Genomic DNA, 5,412 nt, shown 5'->3' on the forward strand with positions numbered 1-5,412 from the left:
ATGTCATCACAAATAGTCAATGTCACTTTTGCTTACTGTCACTTGTCAGTGTCAAAGTCGAATTAGTCGAGAAAATTTGAATTTTCAGCCGAAGGTTAAGTTTATTTTGCGTCGTAATTTAATTGGAAAAAAGGATTCAAAATGGGTAATGCAAGTGCAAAAGCTGTAGATACGAAAGTGCCCGAGCCGGTGGCACAAGCTACTGGTGAAAAACCTAAGCTAAAACCGTGCTGTGCATGTCCGGAGACAAAAAGAGCGCGCGATGCATGGTGAGGTTATTTTTTAATTTTCCCGCAGATATTACTTTTAACATTACGTAATAATCACTAAAATGAGTAAAGATTCGAATAATCAAGCACATTCTTATATTGCTTATCATTAATCTCATTAAATGATTGATTGATATGATCGGAATGATTCAATCAACACCCATACAATATATTGTTCATAGTAATGTTCAAAAATATTTTTTGTCTGAGAATTGTGCTGTTGTTTGTTAATGCCTACTGGCTTTACCTTATGGTTGTTAATTTGCATGTGTCTTGAAGAAACATCTGGTAAAAAACTATATCATAGATTGTTTTTACAGTATTATTGAGAACGGAGAAGAAAACTGTGGGGCACTGATCGAAGAACACAAAGCTTGCATGAGGAAGATGGGTTTCAACATATAATTTATTATATTGTAAAGAGTAAAGTTTAATTTGTTGGTATCAAACTTTAATATCCAAATGTTTGATTCTGATGTACTTACCTAACATTTCAGAAATCATATATATGGAACATCCTTGATTCTATATTTGTAACCAGTTCCTTATTTGTCTTACCTACTTAAAGCTGATGCAACTGTAAATGCAAACAAAAATCCATAATAATTATTATTATTGTCATCAAATACGACAATAATTTTGTTGTACACAATTTAATTATGACATAATCATCATCATTATTAGCCGATGGACATCCCTTCCATGGGCTGGTAATGATGATGATGGATGGATTTTCCATACACCACATTCTTAAGCCTCCAGCATCCAACAGTTACCTGTAACCTCTATTATGTTGGTCCACCAAGTGGCGAATTTTCTGCAGATCTCTTCAATGATTTGATCACATAGTTATACTTTGATCATAGCTCATTCCATCGCCTGCTAAGTCACAATTATCATGACTGTCAAACTAATGCTTCTTACTATGGCTCCAGTAGGTCTAACATGCAACCCACAACATTGTCTCGTGTACACAAATTGATCAATAGCACCAAACCAATTGGAATTGATCCCGCCGACTGATCAATCAACCAAGATATTTTGTTATACATGAGCTAGGCCTACTGATGCATTAAAATCATACATTAAAAGAGCTGTGGCCAGTAATATTGCTAAAGTTTGTACTCATGTCACTGCTTCTGCCAGCAGCGTTGGATTGAGGTATACCTACATAGTTGGAAAATGTATTTTCTACTATTATTTATCAGTTGAATATTTTTTTTTACTAAAGTTTAGTGCATTATTATTTAATTTGAAAGCTATATATATTTTTTAATATTTAATTTTTTTTAATGTAATAAAATTTTGTTTAAAAATTACTGAGGATAGGGTTTGCTTTTTTAATTATCTCTTCTGCAAAATAGCAGGTTATCTTGTAAAAAATTATTTTGATTGAGCGTAATATCAACAAACATATCTACACAAAAAAAGAAGCAAGAAGAAGTACTAAAAGAATTAGTACCTCCAACTTCTTGGAAGTTGGTGAAAAACTCAATACTAATTTTCTAATAATTGGCTTTTAAACACATTCCAACTGCAGCTACAAAATTTAGATTACAAGCTACAAAATTTGTAAAACCCTATCTGTGTCTAAGGTATAACTTAGTATGTTGAGTGCAAGCTTTTTTACAATCAAAGTGTCTTCCAGATAGCATGGGTACAGTGACAGTTGCCTTATGACGTTCATAATACATACTGTTATCGTGAATCGTGGCAAACTTTCAAGAGTGAAACAAACTGTCACCATACCCATGCTATGTAAAAACACTCATCATTTTAGTTTTTTATTTGTAATATTATTTGTAACATCATTTAAGCTAATCATTAAGTATTATATTAGGTATTTGCCAAAGAAAAAAAACATGTGTAAATTAAAGGCATCAATTGATTTTAAAAAATGTAGGTACTTAAAATATTCTGAGGGCATACCTACAATTTTTGTAAAATGATCTGCCACAGTTTGTAAACTTAATTTATTTTTAGTCATAACAATATTAGTAAATAAATAAAATTATTTTAGTTGAATGTTTGTATCATTTTTTGTCACTATTTTTTTTTACATTTAAGTCTGAATTTATATATTTTCAAGAAATTCTCGGTAACAAGTATGTAGGTAAAAAGTTAGAAAGTTCAGCACTAACTTTAACTTAAAAATATTTTTTTATTTATTTTATTTTTAAATTTTTAGTTAATGAGTAACTAATATTTCTCACCATGCTAAGTTTATTTTGTTTATTATTATTATTACAAGGTTGACATTTTATAACTCCTCAATACAAAATGGTGTACCTACAAATCTATCTATTTTACTAGTCAAGTTATTTTATTTTTGACGGCCTCCGTGGCGCAGTGGTGTGCGCGTTGGATTTACATAACGAGGTCCTGGGTTCGATTCCCGGCTGGGCCGATTGAGGTTTTTTTATTGGTCCAGGTCTGGCTGGCGGGAGGCTTCGGCCGTGGCTAGTTACCACCCCACAGACAAAAACGTACCGCCAAACGATTTAGCGTTCCGTTCCAATGTCGTAGAATATGACATAATCATCATGCCGAAAGGGGGTGTGGATTTATCCACCTCCTAACTAGGCTTAGACTGCATCATCACTTACTATCAGGTGAGATTGTAGTAAAGGGCTAATTTGTAAATAAAAAAAAAGTTAGCCCACTTCCATCTTAGATTGCATCATCACTTACCATCAGATGAGATTGTAGTCAATGATGCTAAAGAATTAAAAAAAAATATGTGTAATGTGAGATTTTTAGCCCTAAAGGCTTCAATTAATTATTTTTGGAGCTTACTTGATATTCAATGGCTAGCACAACAAGGATAATCGAACTTAGGTCTTTTCAATTCTAAGGCACATTTGCATCAGAAGTCTTCACACAAAGATGCCCTGTTATCAACAAATTAAAAATAGATGGACTTTAACGTGATCGAAATAACAGCAAAAAATGACTTATCTCTCGTTTCACACAAACAGGGGTTTCCGTGGGTTCATTCGCACATTGATATCGTAACGTGCAAAGATACACACGCTGTTTTATATCGTAACTGTCTCGTGGAGAGTCTGGCTATACGCGGATCACTCAGACCATCAAAAACAAATAAACCGGCCAAGTGCATGTCGGGCCTTGCGCAGTGTAGGGTTCCGTAGATTGAATGGGCACTGTTAAACTTTATAATGCAATAATAACGATAGCGATAAACATGTGTCACACACTATGGGATAGACGAGAAAAAAATCATCCGCACTTTGAGTACCCACATGTAATCACCTCTCAAAACTGTATTTTTTTTAAATTTTCTTTTTACCATTTTATAGACATGATTAAAATATATACCTAACCATGCAAATTTTCAGTTTTGAACAGACTTTGAGTTATCTTAATAGCAACTTTATTTATTTATTTAACAACGGAATTAGTAGATATGCAAATTTCTTTCTTTAAGTAGGTATATCCCACTCCTGTAAATTTTTTCACGTATCCGTAGAGGAGGACACTTGACTAAGAAAAATGAACATTCAAAACGTTCATTTAAACGGATCCCTAAATTGAAAAATTGTGTTTTCAGATCCTAGTCCTAGAATAGTTTCCAATCATCCAACGATACCCCATGAGGTAAACGAGTCAAAAAAAATCATCCCTACTTTACATATTTTTCAAGATTTTATTTTACAACTTAGCTTATATTTTTAACTAGCGGACGCCCGCGACTTCGTCCGCGTGAAGATAGATGTAAACTTTTAACTACCCCTACCCTATCCCAACCTTGCCCTACCCTACTCCTTCCCTACACTACCCTACCCTTCCCATTAAGACTGCACACGCGACGGAAGCTTAAAAAATTTAGTAACTTCCCCCGTTTTCCCAACGTTTCCCTTCACTGCTCTGCTCCTATTGATCGTAGCGTGATGAAAAGTATACTATAACCTGCCCAGGAGTATGAAGAATAATTGTACCAAGTTTCGTTAAAATAAGTCGAGTAGTTTTTGTTTCTATAAAGAACATACAGACAGACAGACAGACAGACAGACAGACAGACAGACAGACAAAAATTTTACTGATTGCATTTTTGGTATCAGTATCGACCACTAATCACCCCCTGATAGTTATTTTGGAAATATGTTTCATGTACAGAATTGACCTCTCTACAGATTTATTATAAGTATAGATGTATATACTGATGCCAAGTTACACCTTCTAGTAGTAATAGTATCTGCGCCAGACCGCGGACAAACAAAAAATGGCGAAACTATAAGCGTTCCTTGTTGTCTACGGAACCCTAAAAATGATCAAAAATCTTTTGGACAGTAACTATGTTCTTAAAGAATGTTACGGCACAGTAGATATGTTACGGTTTGTCCGATTAGTACTAATATTACAAACGCGAATGTTTGTATGGATGTTTGTTTGGATGTATTTTTCAATGTTTGTTATTCTTTAACGCCGCAACTACTGAACCGATTTGGCTGAAATTTAAAACGAAGATAGATAATACCCGGGGTTGACACATAGGCTGCCCTTTATCCCGAAAAATTCATGGTGTTTGCGACATGGACACGCGGACGAAGTCGCGGGCGTCAGCTACTATTTTTTAATTTACAATTCATAACATACTGTAATTATGATTTTTTTTTTTTTATTCTTTACAAGTTAGCCCTTGACTACAATCTCACCTGATGGTAAGTGATGATGCAGTCGAAGATGGAAGCGGACTAACTTGTTAGGAGGAGGATGAAAATCCCCACCCCTTTCGGTTTCTACACGGCATCGTACCGGAACGCTAAATCGCTTGGCGGTACGTCTTTGCCGGTAGGGTGGTAACTAGCCACGGCCGAAGCCTTCCACCAGCCAGACCTGGACAAATTAAGAAAATCTCAATCTGCCCAGCCGGGGATCGAACCCAGGACCTCCGTTTTGTAAATCCACCGCGCATGCCACTGCGCCACGGAGGCCGTCAAATGATGATGATGATAAACTATTTTGTAAAGCAAAAAAAAAAATATTCTGTTTTAAATAAAATAACTTACCTATATCAATGTTCACAGTTCACATTATCAAAGTTCAGTAAGTATTAATATAATTCCTTGATTGATACATATTAACTTACTATATTTACCAGACAAAGTACGACAGTAAGTGA

The sequence above is a fragment of the Bicyclus anynana genome, chromosome 19 (assembly GCF_947172395.1).
Source record: "Bicyclus anynana chromosome 19, ilBicAnyn1.1, whole genome shotgun sequence".
NCBI lineage: Eukaryota > Metazoa > Arthropoda > Insecta > Lepidoptera > Nymphalidae > Bicyclus > Bicyclus anynana.